Below are 15,584 nucleotides of genomic sequence, written 5' to 3'. Positions count from 1 at the left end.
CCAACACCACTTGATAGAGCCAGAGCCATGTCTGTAAAGGGAGCATTCTTCCTACTGTCCACCACCAAGGGAAAGAGCAAATTCCCAAAGACCACCAATGGACTATTTTTAGCAGGGGTTCCCTGAGACCTGAAAATGATTGCAAGGGTTCCTTTTGGGTAAAAAAGTTGAGAAAGGCTGTTCTAGACTATTGTATGTTGACAGCTGCCAGCAGCAGCTGTCAGAGTACCTGAACAGCAGCTGTGTCTCATTGGATGCAGCTGTTGTTCAGCTGGCAATTTTTGTACCCAGCTCCTTTGACTTCTCAGTCAAACCATGTCAAGTAGGAGGAGGCCAACAGAGCCACCCATAAAGCAAATTTCAGCTGGTTCTTCAAGCTGAAGAGAATTCCTCTCAGCCTGGGTTCACACTGCTGCGGTCCCAGAGATCGCATGTGATTCGTTCCCGCACTGCAGGTGCCGATCACATGCGATGTCTGAGCAATGCGAGTTCAGCCATACAGTTGTATGGCTACATGTAAAAATCAACATTTTCTTGCTAGAAAATTACTCAGAACCCCCAAACATTAAATATGTTTTTTTTTAGCAGAGACTCTAAGGAATAAAATGGTGGTTGTTGCAACTTTTTATCCCGCAAGGTATTTGCACAGTAACTTTTTAATAGTGCTATTTTTTAAAGAAAAAAAAACAGTTTCGTGCATTTAAAAATAAAAAATAGTAAAGTTAGCCCAATTTTTTTTGCATAACGTGAAGGATGATGTTATGCCGAGTAAATAGATACCTAACATGTCACATTTTGAAATTGCGCACACTCGTGGAATGGCGCCAAAGTTTGGTACTTAAAAATCCCCATAGGCAACGCTTTAAAATTTTTTACAGGTTACATGTTTAGAGTTACAGAGGAGGCCCAGGGCTAGAATTCTTGCTCTCGCTCTAACGTTCGCAACGATACCTCACATTTGTGGTTTGAACGTCCTTTATGTATGTGGGCACGACCTACATATGCGTTCGCTTCTGCGCGTGAGCACACGGGGGTGCCTTAATTTTTTTTTTATTGTTTATTTAACTTTAATTTTTCTATTTTGACACTTTCTTTTTACTTTTTTTTTATCACTTTTATTCCCATTAAAAGGAATGTAAACATCCAATAAGTCCCCACATCCTGCCTCTAGGCTGGGAAGCCTGAAAAAAAAAAAAAAAGAAGGATCCTGGCTTACTTTTTTCAAATGCAGAGGCAGGGCGTGACGTCACAACATCGTGCCTGGCCTCCAAAAGATCATAGAGGCGGATTCTCTATGGTAAACTTCCGGCATGGAGCGATTTCTTCTACCGTACGATCGGAGGGCGGCGGGAGGGGGGGACGTTCACTCCCGCTGAACTGGATGATCAAGCGGCCGAACAGCCGCTGTGATTGTTCTTATAGTGCAGGGAATCGCCGGCTCTAAAAGAAGATACAGTATCTGAATGATGCCTGTAGCTTCACCCATTATTCAGATATCCCCACTCAAAATCGACTACATCATATGACGTCGTTGGGCGGGAAGTGGTAAAGCAATAAAGTTTGGTCACTGACCCTCCCTCAGCTTCTTCATTGGACAATAAAATAACATTAGTACATTACTGAGATTATCGCTGAATGTTCTCCTCTCATGTCAACTAGCTCCTCATATTAGATTACCAGCATTGTGCAATGCAGTTAAGCCTGTTTGGTTCACACTGCTCACCCCTTCTTTCCCTGTCCTGTTGTGCATGCGTTTACAGGAACGTAATATTAACCCCTTCTCCCCAACCACGTGTACATAAATATGTGGCCTCACAGAAGCAGGTCTTTTTCCAAGGGGCCGCATACACGTGTTCACATGTTTGCGCTTGAAGCACGCTGCACTGCACACTACCAGCACAGCGACCATGCTTTCACCAAGAGCCCTAGATCCCGTACAAACAATTGGGAACCAGCAAGGCGGGTACCTGATCACCTAATCGCTGTGATAGCCTCTGATTATCTATCCCAGTGATCATTCACTGGGCAGCCCAACTGTGTTTTTTTTCTCTTGTTGAATGGAGAAAAGATACATTGTATCTTTTTCTCCTGCTAAAGGAGAACAATGTAAACAAAAACAAATGAGATAAAAAAAAAAGGGTAGATCAGGGATGATCTAGCGCAGTGTCATTGTTAGGGGAAGGGTCAAAGGTCAGGGTATTTTAGGTAGGATTAAGAAAAAAACATTAAAAAAATTAGTGTCAGTTAGTGTGTTTTAAATTGTTACTGAACCCAGGACCCTGCATTCACTATATCTAGTTTTAGTAAATATAAAATGCCAAATACCTTTTCTCAGCAGCAGCTATGCTGCTTATACACTTCTATCAGTGTCTGGTTAAAACTTGTAGGAGGAGGCTTCATTCTCACCCAATTGTCCTGTGAGGCTGCAGGACCCCTGACGCTCTATCTGGATAGTGCTGATTGGCTCTGTTTTGGTCACCTGCACTCTCCCAAGCAAGCAAAAAAAAAAAAACTCTCTAACAATATACACCAAACTGAGCATGTGCAGCTTGCCCCCAAGGCTCTGTTCTATCAGGAAATGGTTTGGGGACTGTGGAAAAAGGGGAGAATTGGAGAAGACAGGATCAAACAGCCTTTTTACACAATGCAGAGAATTAACCCCTTAGGTTCCACAGTGAGTATAACAAGCATGCTTTACTGCATATACTGTACAGACTGATTTTACTGTTGTGGGTTTAGTAACACTTTAGGATAAAAAAAAGTACACTATTGTTTCTGCACTGTACTTTGGGTACAGACAACAAATAATATACACACATGGGGTATTGTGATTGTTAGGAGCAGGAAAATGTATTTGCGGTTGTTCTTTGGCGGTAGTTATAATAATAGCAAAAAAAAAAAATACAAAATCTTTTTTTTAACTATTTTGTGCCAGTTTTTCTTTGGTAATAAAAATAAATTTGGAGATATCCATTGCCACTTACCACCAAATGAAAGTCTAATTTGTCCTGAAAGAAACAAGGTATAATTCACCTGGATACACAGGTAGTTGTTATGATATGTACAATTTATTAACGCATGTCAAAGTTGCAAAACTGTGTTCAGGAGTTAGGATTTGTTTTCCCATTTGTCATAAAGGGTTTAATACAGATTAACCACTTGACAGCTGGGCACTTAAACCCCCTTCCTAACCAGACCAATTTTCAGCTTTTGGTGCTCTCACATTTTGAATGACAATTACTTAGTCATGCAACACTGTACGCATATGACATTTTTGTCCTTTTTTTTCATACAAATAGAGCTTTCTTTTGGTGGTATTTAATCACTGCTGGGTTTTTTATTTTTTGCGCTATAAATCAAAAAAGACTGAAAATTCGTTAAAAAAAAAAAATCTTTGTTTCTGTTAAAATTTATTGCAGAGTATTGGTGAGTATTGGCAGAGTATTGGCGAGTATTGGCAGAGTATTGCAGGGTATTGCAGAGTATTGGCAGAGTATTGCAGGGTATTGCAGAGTATTGCAGGGTATTGCAGGGTATTGCAGGGTATTGCAGAGTATTGCAGGGTATTGCAGGGTATTGCAGAGTATTGCAGGGTATTGCAGGGTATTGCAGAGTATTGCAGGGTATTGCAGGGTATTGCAGAGTACTGCAGGGTATTGCAGAGTATTGCACAGTATTGGCAGAGTATTGCACAGTATTGCAGAGTATTGGCAGAGTATTGCACATAATTGCAGAGTATTGCACATTATTGCAGAGTATTGGCAGAGTATTGCACATTATTGGAGAGTATTGGCAGAGTATTGCACATTATTGGAGAGTATTGCACAGTATGGGCACTGAGCAGCGCTGTGGCACTACAGATCTAGCCCACAGCGCTGCTAAAAACGATCTCTTCCCCTCGCACTGTACAGATCGGTACAGAGAGGGGAGGGAGGAACCGGCATCATGACATGACGCCGGTTTGTTTACAAGTGATCACTCCGTCATTTGACGGAGCGATCACGTGGTAAACGGCCGCTACAAGTCGCCATTTACCACGATCTGTGATGCGCTGGGTCTTCCGGACCTGGTGGTCATGGATGTTTGCGGGAGCGCGCCCCAGGGGGCACGTGAGAGCAACATTCTGCGAGGACGTCCATGGACGCCCACCCAGAATAAGCTGACTGCGTTGTAGCCGTCTTTCGGCTATGGCCCAGTCGGCAAGTGGTTAAAGATTTTATACTAGGTGCTCTTGCTGCCGATGGTATGCAAATATGCGTCCTCTTGGTGGGTGGGCTTTAATTTAGAGAGACCGTGTATATATGCAGCCCTATGTAAACACTTTTCTGTGCTGAGAGCGCTTCCAGCACAGTCACTGGCAGAGACTGGAAATTTCCGGATGCTTATTTGCAATCTGGAACTTTACAATCAAACGACAAGAATGCAGTGACGTACAACACTTACGACAAGCCGAGAAAAATGAAGTTCAATAGCCAGTGCGGCTCTTCTGCTTGATTCTGAGCATGTGTGGCACTTTGTGCGTCGGAATTGTGTACACACAATCGGAATTTATGAGAACAAATTTTGTTGTCGGAAAATTTGAGAACCAGATCCCAAATTTTGTGCTACAGAAATTCCAATGGAAACTGTCCGATGGAGCCTACACACGGTCAGGATTTCCGACAAAAAGCTCCGATCGCACATTTTACGTTGGAAAGTCCGACCGTGTGTACGGGGCATTAAAGGGCTGGGAGGCAGCAGCGGGAAGAGAAAGTTGATCCCACAAGCTACTTGACAATGATCATATGGTTCTATGAGGTTTCTGTTGAGGGGAGCAGGCACCATTAAATGTGGAGGCACGATACTGACTAATGAGACCTATGTGATAAAGTATTAATTGATGAGAAATAGAAGTTATCAGTAGGTATATATCATTTTCATGGTAAAAACATAATGAGGTGTATTTATACAAAAAAAAATGCATAGTTGTTCTTTCATCAAATCTGTATTTAAATTTGTTCCATGCAAAGAAAATTATTATGCGATAAAATAAGCAATGCAAATAAATTACTCATGCATCTTAGTGAACTGAGCACGCTGCTGAAGTTCATAGATGTTTTGTTGATTGCAGCACTGCAGAGGTTGTATATTCTACTCCTTCCATACTGTTTTTCTGAACTTGTCATATACCAGAATGTCAGCAGTTGATTGCTTGTCAGTTTCTGTCACTTTAATTCTCACTACCTGATATTGTAGGAGAGGTTCTGCAACACTCACAAGTCACTTGTTTTTGTTAACCACTTCCATCCCTTTTTTCTCTCTAAACCCCCTTGAGTTTCACATCGTTTTTTAGTTTCTCCATTCCACACATTATATTTAAGATTTTATAGTCTACGCTAATGTATTATTTAACAATTTTTTTCTGGACAGATAGGGCTTTAAGTTAGCAGCAAATCTGGTTACATTTGTTTTTATTGGGAATAAATAGCAGAAAAAATTGAAAAAATACATTTTCTTGTACTTTTTCCCCAATGTACTCTCGAAAATATTTATTCCAAAATCATAATCAACAAAGTTTGCTTATTCAAATTATATCATATTACTGTGACTTTTATGTAATATAGTGAAATGCTAGCGCTCAATGTGAATGTATGCATTTTATTTCAGGAGAGCTACATTACAGCTCACGCAGGGAAAAAAAACTAAGTTGTCAGCAAAACAATAAAGTGATTGTAAGGGTTCGTTTTTTTTTAAATAACAAACATATCATACTTACCTCCACTGTGCAGCTCGTTTTGCACAGAGTGGCCCGAACCTTGTCTTCTGGGGTCCCCCGACGGCTCTCGCGGCTCCTCCCCACATCAGATAACCCCCTAGGAGAAGCGCTCTCCCGAGGGGGTTACCTTGTGGGTGCGCTCCCGAGTCCAGCATTCGGCATCTGTAGCCGCTAAATGTATGACTCGGCCCCACCCCCGGCGTCCGCGTCATTGGATTCGATTGACAGCAGCGGGAGCCAATGGCTGCGCTTCTATCAATCTATCCAATCAAGAGCCGAGAACCCCAGGCAGAGAGACAGCGCGTCCCCGTCGGGTCAAGTTCCAGGGCTCAGGTAAGTAAAAACGGGGGGGGGGGGGGGTCTTGGGCTAGGGGGCCGGTCACTGCCAGGTGTTTTTTCACCTTAATGCATAGGATGCTTTAAGGTGAAAAAACATGAAGGTTTACAACCCCTTTAAGATGGAAATAAAGTTTAACTAAAAGCTCTTTTTTTAGTTTTAGACCGAATAGAGAGTGATTATAACACCTGTCAGGTTTTTGTTAGTGTCTGTGCACCTGTTGGGGAGACTCACCCTCTCTGTTTGTTTTGTGTACAGTTATCACAGAGAATGGAATTTAAAGAAAATCCCAAATTTTGGGTTGACATCAGAAAAAGAACAGAGGGGGAAATCTTCCGATGAGGACACTAGTTCTGATGATAACCAGTGATTCCCTCACTTTGGAGGGATTTCCTTTCACTTCCTGTTTTAATTATGGGCAGGAAATGAAGATAAATCTCCCCAATGGGACCCAGGTGACAATAAATACCTGACAGGGGGTTATAACCCTCCCTCACTCTAGTCAAAATAAATAAAAAATATGCCTTTAGTTTTAAGTCTGGTTGATCAGGGCATACATTAATATGAAAGTGACAAGGAAGATACCAAGGCAAGGCATAAGTGTGTCTGCCGGATATTTATACACATCTCAATCAGACTCAGGTGATGCCTGATTGCAGGAGATGATGTTGGCCCCACACTGCCAGGAACCACCCGCTGGTGGACGCCAGTACTGCGGCCCAAAGATCACATAATACTACCAACAGGGGAAAGCTCCCCTGACAGTTCCAGACTGCCAGGAGACACCTGCTGGTGGACCACAGTACTGCATGCCAAATATCAGGCAGTGTCATCAGCGGATGGAACCTTCCCTGACATCAATATATAACAAAGGCATTCCATTTGGTATACAACCATGGGATCAAAGATACCAATAAAGATGCAAAATACTGAAAACAAAATACATGTGCCACATGGAGACACAGAGCCTAGTCCAAAAAGAGCTGTAAATTAAGCTCCTTGTTGAGTCCATGTGGCATTAAAGTATTTAATTTATAAATCCAGAATTTTTCTTTTTGGAGGCGCACTTTATCAAAGTCACCCCATCTTTTGCTAAGTTTTAAAGCATAAATCCCCTTAACCATCAGTCTGTCAGGTTCGGATTGATGGTGAAGGAGAAAGTGCTGGGCCAGTGGACTTTTAGGTTCCTTATGTTTAATGTCTCCTAGGTGTTCGCCAATGCAGACACGGAGTGGACGTTTAGTCTTACCTATATAGGTCTTATTGCAAGGGCATTGCAAGCTGTAAATTACTTTTGTGGTGGCACAATTAAACTTTTGATCATATAGACTTTACTGTTGTTCACATCGGAGAAAACCTTGGTACGTTCAACAAACCTACAGATCTGGCAGTGCCCACATGCGAACATGCCAGTGGTTCTAGGGAAGTTCGTCAGTCAAGAGTTATTTGTTGTCTGAATGATCCCAGACTGAGCGAGCATGTCAGAGAGATACTGAGCTCTTCGTCCCATCATATGTGGATAATCTCCCACAATGCCCAACAGAGTAGGGCATCGGGAGAGGGTAGACCAATGCCTATTTAGAATCTCCCTTACTTGTGGCCATTGTGAACCGTATTGTGTGATGAATCTCACGGGTTCTTCTCGTCGGATCTGTCTTAGGAGGGGAGAGGGGGGTAAAGGATGGCTTTGTTGCTCTAAAAGTGTGGATCTATCCTTATTCATTGCCCTTTTCTTCGCTGCCCATAACACCTTATGGCTATAGCCTCTCTCTCTAAATCTGGCATATATTTCATGAGCTTCCTTTTTAAATTGAATGTCACTTGTACAGTTTCTTCTAATACAGAGGAATTGGCCCATTGGAATACCCTTGACCAGGGACCTATGATGAAAATTATCCGTCTGAAGTAGAGTATTAGCTGCCATGGGTTTTCGAAAGGTAAAGGTTATCAACTGGCCATATTTTTTAGCAATCCTGAGATCAAGGAAGGGAATCGAGACAGGGTCTGAGACAAATATAAGCCTTATATTATGGTCATTGTCATTTAACCCATTTATGAATTCATGCAACTCCATCTTGGTTCCCTTCCAGACCATCAAGATGTCATCAATATATCTTATCCAGGACCCCACCAATCTATTATAGGGATCGGATCTATAGACTACCAACTTCTCCCACATCCCTAGGTGCAGGCACACATACGAAGGCACCCATGGCGCACCCATAGAAGTACCTGACCTGACTTGTTGATAATAGACATCATTGAATGAATGAAGAAATTGTTGTGTAGAACAAAACTCAGAAGATCCAATATAAATACATTTTAATGCAACGTCTCCAAATGGAATTTGTCAAGGAAGAATTCCACTGACTTATATCGCCACTCATGGGGTATCGATGTATATAATGATTCTACATCGATACCAACAAGAAGCCATTTGTCATCTATCTCCATGTTATCGAGTTTATTGAGGACATCTTTAGTGTCTCTCACATATGATTCCAAGGCAGGAAACATTGTCTTCAGGAGACCGCCGATGTATTGACCTACTCTTTCCAGGGGTCCATTAATAGCAGAAATTATGGGCCTAGCTGGAGGATTAACAAAGTTTTTATGGAGCTTGGGGATAATATAAAGAACTGGAATATTAAAGTCAGAGATATTCAGGTAGTTTAGTTCCCTCTTAGTAATAAGCCTGTCTTCTTGTGCCAAAGTCAACTTAATCTTTAATGTGCCCATCACATATCCAAAGAATTGTGTAGTGCAGTGGGAGGAGCCTGATGGGGGGACTAAGAGACTAGCTTGCCATCAGTTCCACCTTGGTGTTGATTGACAGCCATAGCAGTGGGTGAACCCATGGCTGTTATTCAGTCCAATTGGGGGATTTTGAATCCACCCACTGATATCTGTTGTCATTTAAAGGCAAGGTGAAACTGATGGAGAATTAGTCTATCAGATCCCAGTCATGATCCACCCACCTGATGAATCCAGTCTTACCCAAATTTGTGAATTGCCATATTTGGGTAATGACATCACTGCTTTTCCATCTCCCTGCTAACCTAGAATGCCCCAGCTGAACGGGGCCGAGGATAGAGCCCTGTGTGGGAAAATGTCACATGCATGACAGCTTCCCAGCACAGACATGCCCCACTCTAAATCCTGGCTTACCTCTGTATTCCAGCTCAGTGTTAGTCTTAATTATCACTAGAATGCTGATCTGTGAATTTTCTGTAATTCTTTAACTTCTTCCCACCTGCCCCAGCATCACTTTAAATAGTTCAGAACACCCAGGGATGGAAAGGATTGACAGTCAGGTTACCACTCTCACAGTGGTTGCATGATCGGAAGCTAGTCTATCCAGCTACCAATCTTTAGCCCATACTGTGAGCTGTCTTCGACAGCTCAGTTTTTGTGCTAGGAGCACTCAGTGAGCCCAGTGATGCATATGTGTGTTTTTGCCACTGCACATCTGTTGGGTGGTCCTAAAGGGGTTAGAAATCTGTGGCTGTCAAAGGAACATGTTCTGATAGTGGTAGTAGTTAGAACCGCCTGCATTTGGCGCATGTGTCGGTAATGTTACCAAAACCGCCTTTTTTGGGGGGGCATCAAACAATCCACCTGCCGCCAACCCCCCCTAGGTTGGCCAGTCAGTCAGTAGGTCGGAGCCCCGCATTTAGGTCTCTCCTGTCTTGCCATAGCCTGACAGGTACGTGAGTGCCTGTGATGACACCGCCCTTCCGTCCATCCTTACGGTGGGTTCCAGCTCCAGTGAGCGGTTGCTCCATCTCATGTGTTCTGGTCTGAGCAGTTGCTCAGTCTGGTGTGCCCATACACTGCGGGTCCTGGCCCTGGTCTGCGGCTGCTCAGCCTGGTGAGTCTTTTACACTGTCTCAGCAGTTAAATCCCAGAGTTTGCTGACACCAACTCTCCCACCTATCTACCCCAGCAGGTCCGGGCCCCGCACCTACCCCATCTTGTGGCAGCACTCCGGGTGGCAGAGGCTTCTCTCCGGGCTCTCTTGCCTGTGCCTCCTCCTGGCAACCAATCCGATCAGCTATCCTTTAGGCCAATCAGGTGATGAGTCTCAGGACCCGCTTCCTGATTGGCCGGGAGGAGAATCAGTGTTACAATAGCGAATATTCATTCGCTATTGTGGAAGAACTAGATGGGCTTCGGGCACAGTGCTCTACGCCCCAAGACCACCCTTTTTGAGGCCTATTAGAGCCTCTAGCTTTAATCACATGCTTCAAACCCCCTCCCCCATTGGAATCAATGCGTCCGGTGCCCTGCATGTAGATCAGGGGGCCGGACACATGGATGGGGGGTTGCGCGCCCATGCGCATCCTATGAACGGGCAGCCACTGACCGCCACAAATGTTTGCCTTAAGTTTTAAAGGAAACTATCAACAGAAAAGTGACATTAATGCATTATTGAATTCCCCATCTCTTAAAAACCTACCCCGACCTATTTCAACTCAAAAGTATTGGGACACCTGCCTTTACATGCACATGAACTTTAATGGCATCCCAGTCTTAGTCGGTAGGGTTCAATATTGAGTTGGCCCACCCTTTGCGAGTATAACAGGTTCAACTCCTCTGGGAAGGCTGGCCACAAGGTCTAGGAGTGTGTCTATGGAAATGTTTGACCATTCTTCCAGAAGCGCATTTGTGAGATCAGGCACTGGTGTGGGCGAGAAGGCCTGGCTCACAGTCTTTGCTCTAATTAATTCCAAAAATGTTCTATCGGGTTGAGGTCAGGACTCTGTGCAGGCCAGTCAAGTTCCTCCACCCCAAACTCACTCATCCATGCCTTTTTGGACCTTGTTTGTGCACTGGTGTGCAGTCATGTTGGAACAGGAAGGGGTCATTCCCAAACTGTTCCCACAAAGTTGGGAGCATGTAATTGTTCAAAATGTCTTGGTATGCTGATGCCTTAAGAGTTCCCTTCACTGGAACTAAGGGACCAAACCCAACCCATGAAAAACAGTGGAGATTTTGAGATGGGCCTTCTGAAAGAGTGGTCGAACATTCCCATAGACATACACCTAAACCTTGTGGGATAAAAAGGGAGAACACCAGAAGCGCCACCTAAGTGCAGTATTAAAATCAGGGCTTTAATGGCAGAGAGACAAATACAGTGGAAAATATATAAAACAGTGCTAGCAGCCTATATCAAGCAATATACATCCTAATACACAGTGCCTAATGTATCAATGTTAAAGTGGTTGTAAACCCTAGGACAAAAAAGACACCCTGCAAGACAAAGGCATAATGAGCTAGTATGCATAGCATACTAGCTCATTATGAATTACTTACCTGGGATTGAAGCCCCTGCAGCCGTCCTCGTACACCACTCCGGCAGCTGACATCGATCCCGGAGTTACTTCCGGGTATCGCAGGCTCCGGCGCTGTGATTGGCCAGAGCCATGATGATGTCACTCCCACACATGCACGCGGGAGCCACCGGTAACGGCACACTCACTGAAGCAACGGCACATGCCATTGCTTCAGTGCGCATGTGCCCATGATGTCAGCACATGCAAATACAGGGGATATCTCCTAAATTGTTCAGGTTTAGGAGACATCCAGGGTAGCTACAGGTAAGCCTTATTGTAGGCTTACCTATAGCAAAAAGTGTGTTGTAAGGGTTTACAACCACTTTTAGAGAAAATAAAAACATAAAATCTAAAAGTTCTCAGGTGCTTCAGTGAAAAGTGCAACGGTGCTCCAAAACTTTTGAATCAATGAAACGGTTCCCACTTTGGTGACCCCACTCACCAAAATTATTGGATCCTCAGCTTCGCAGTCTGGGGTAAAAAAAAATGGATCAAATGATCTGGGGATATGCTGGATGGTTCCTCATGAAAATCTTGCAGGGAGACGTTTTAAGACAGGAAGGATATACCACACTCCATAGATGGGGAAACAGAGAGAGAACTCATAGTGGAATAACGTTTGGCATCAATGATCAAGCATATACAGTGGGCAACTTACAGGATTTTTGGCAAAAACAGGCATCAGTAAAAAAAATCATCCAAGTTCGCCGCTGAATGGTGCGCGTTCCGGAAATTTGTGTCAATGCTTAACACAAACCGGAAGTACGTCTTTTTTTTACGCGTTTCGCCCCTTCTCCGGGGAGTCATCAAGGACATCACTTCCGGTTCCATTACAATCTATTTATACCCTAGGGAAGACAGAACCTCCCTCTACGCAGTAAAAAATAACCAATTATAGTCTGTGTATGGAAGACAGACACTCACTTCCTCCTTTTACATCATTTCCTTTTGCCAAGTGTAAAACTTTAATAACAAACACTTTAAAAAAACAATTTATCTGTTTAGCTATATGACAACAATGAAAGCATTGTACTTCCAGTTCGTGTTAACCATTGACGCAAATTTCCGTCTGTGTGGAACGCACGCCATTCAGCTACTGATGCCTGTTTTTGCCAAAAATCCTGTAAGTTGCCCATTGTATGCGCTTGATAATTGATGACAAATGTCATTTCACTATGGGTTCTCTCTCTGTTTCCCCATCTATGGAGTGTGGTATATCCTTCCTGTCTTAAAACATCTCCCTGCAAGATTTTACTGAGGGACCATCCAGCATATCCCAAGATCATTTGATCAATGTCTTTTTGATCCCAGACTGCGAAGCTGAGGATCCAATAATTTTGGTGAGTGGGGATATCAAAGGGGGAGCCGCTTCACTGATTCAAAAGTTTTGGAGCACCGTTGCACTTTTCACTGAAGCACCTGAGCACTTTTAGATTTTATGTTTTTGTTTTCTCTTAACATTGATACATTAGGCACTGTGTATTAGGATGTATATTGCTTGATATAGGCTGCTAGTGCTGTTTTGAATATTTTCCATTGTGTTAAGGTGTGCAGCCTTTGTGCAGCAGCTGCGGTCTTCCTATTAATTTTCATTAATTTATGTTTATTCATATTTCACTATTTGAGTTAACTCGCCAGCGCAAGTTTTTAAATTAGATATAAAGGTACAAATACACACTTACAAGAAGCAAGAAAAACATAAGCTTATCTGTATCGGTGGTCCCGGGGGCTCCTCGTATCTGGAAAAGGTTTCAGTGCATGGCTGTGTTGATTGTAGGTCGGCAGGATGTCCTGTGGCCACCAGGAAAGAGACCAGAACCAGCGTGGAATGCAAGAAAGTGATGTCATGGACGGCGGGATCACATCCGGGGGAGCTGTCACAAGGAGAGAGGAGGAGAGGGGAAGGAGAGCGTTCCACGTTGGTTCCTTGGTCCCTTCCTGGTGGCCACAAGACGTGCTGTGGATCTACAATCAACACAGCCACGCACTGGAACCTTTTCCAGATACGAGAAGCCCCTGGGACCACCGATACAGATGAGCTTATGTTCTTCTTGCTTCTTGTAAGTGTGTATTTATACCTTGTCATTAAAGCCCTGATTTTAATACTGCACTTAGGTGGCGCTTCCGGTGTTCTCCCTTTTTTATCTTTCTGTGTACAAAGTCAGCTCTCTTAGGAAAGCAGCCGCCCTTGCCATCCCATCATTGTACTTTTAACCTTTGGACTAATGATTTGTTTGTGGACTGATGATTCCCTTATGAAGTGATATAGACTCAGTAATAGTGATCTTTATTACTATTATCCCCTCTAATTACACTGTATTTTGCACTTACAGTTATTGTTACCATTACCTAAACCCTGTGGACAGCCTTCCCATAAGAGTTGAAGCTATTATAGCTGCAAAGGGTGGGCCAACTCAATATCGAACCCTACGGACTAAGACTAGGATGCCATTAAAGTTCATGTGTGTATAAAGGCAGGTGTCACGATACTTTTCATAATATAGTGTAATACTTGGTGCTTCTGGAAATGGGGGGCATGTGAACTCCTCCTATGATGCATTACTCACATAACTGTCAAATGACTGAAGGGGTGACATCACCTCTCTTTGTAGGACCTAATGCCAGCCTACAAGAGGCTAATACAATATCACATTCTGATATACTGCTTGCATTAAAGTGGTATTAAACCCAAAAAACAAAAATGTAAGATATTGCAGCTTACCAATCCTTAGATGTGGTGACTTCATTAGTCTCTTTCTTTTATACTTTTTTCCCCACTGTTTTCACCTGGTGATCTGGCTAGTAGCTCAACTCCTGTATTAGAGTACCCCAACTCTGGATGAAAGAACACAGGGGGCACAGCAGATAGCAGCATTGTTAACCACTTCTGCCCCGGAAGATTTTACCCCTTAATGACCAGAGCATTTTTTTCGATACGGCACTGCATCAATTTAACTGACAATTGCGCAGCCGTGCGATGCTGTACCCAAACAAAATTGATGTCTGTTTTTTCCCACAAATAGAGCTTTCTTTTGGCGGTATTTGATCACCACTGCGGTTTTTAGTTTTTGCTCTATAAACAAAAAAAGACTGAAATTCTGAAAAAAGAGCAATATTTTTTACTTTTTGCTATAACAAATATCCCCAAAATATATATATATAAAAAAAAACAAATTTCTTCCTCAGTTTAGGTTGATATGTATTCTTCTACATTTTTTTTGGTTAAAAAAAAAAAAAAAAAAAAAAAAGCAATAAGTTTATATTGATTGGTTTGCGCAAAAGTTATAACATCTACAAAATAGGGGATAGATTTATGGCATTTTTATTAATATATATTTTTTTGTAGTAGCGGTGGTGATCTGCGATTTTATTGGGACTGGGACATTGTGGCGGACAGATCGGACATTTTTGACACTATTTTGGGACCATTGACATTTATACAGCGATCAGAGTGAAAAATAGCCACTAATTACTGTATAAATGTCAGTGGCAGGGAAGGGGTTAAACACTAGGGGGCGATCAAGGGATTAAGTGTGTTCCCTCAGCGTGTTCTAACTGTAGGGGGGGTGGGCTACCCCTGACATGACAGAGATCACTGTTCCCGATGACAGAGAACAGAAAATCCCTGTCATGTCATTGGCAGAACAGGGAAATCTCCTCATTCTGCCCTGCGGAGATCGCGGGCCGCCGGCGGACATCGAGTCCGCGGGACCTGTGGGCACACTCCCGCGGCACGCGGTGGGCGCGCGTGCACCCGCTATACTGCTATCCTGCTTTTGTCGACTGACAGTTTGCGCAGGAGTGCCATTCTGCCGACGTATATCGACGGGCTATAATTTGCACCATTATATGGATTTTGATGGGCCTTGCGCATACCCCGCTGTAGGGAACCTCCCCAGGATCCCTTGGCCCTCCGGGCATTATGACAAGGCCTACATCAGTTCTCTTTTTCACACTGCTGCATTTTGTTTATTTTTGTATGCTAACTATTGTTACCCCTGTCAACGCTAGTCCCTGCGTGGGTGGAACAATAGAATGTTAGCTACTTGTTAAACTGAATAAAAATTATTGAAACAGAAAAACAACAGACTTTCTGGCTGGATCACCAGGTGGAAAAAAAAAAGAAAAAAGCCTAAAAAAGAAAATGACTGCAACC

This window comes from Aquarana catesbeiana, linkage group LG04, assembly GCF_042186555.1.
Source record: "Aquarana catesbeiana isolate 2022-GZ linkage group LG04, ASM4218655v1, whole genome shotgun sequence".
Taxonomy (NCBI): domain Eukaryota; kingdom Metazoa; phylum Chordata; class Amphibia; order Anura; family Ranidae; genus Aquarana; species Aquarana catesbeiana.
The sequence above is the reverse complement of the archived record's forward strand: the minus strand, read 5'-3'. Positions refer to the sequence as shown.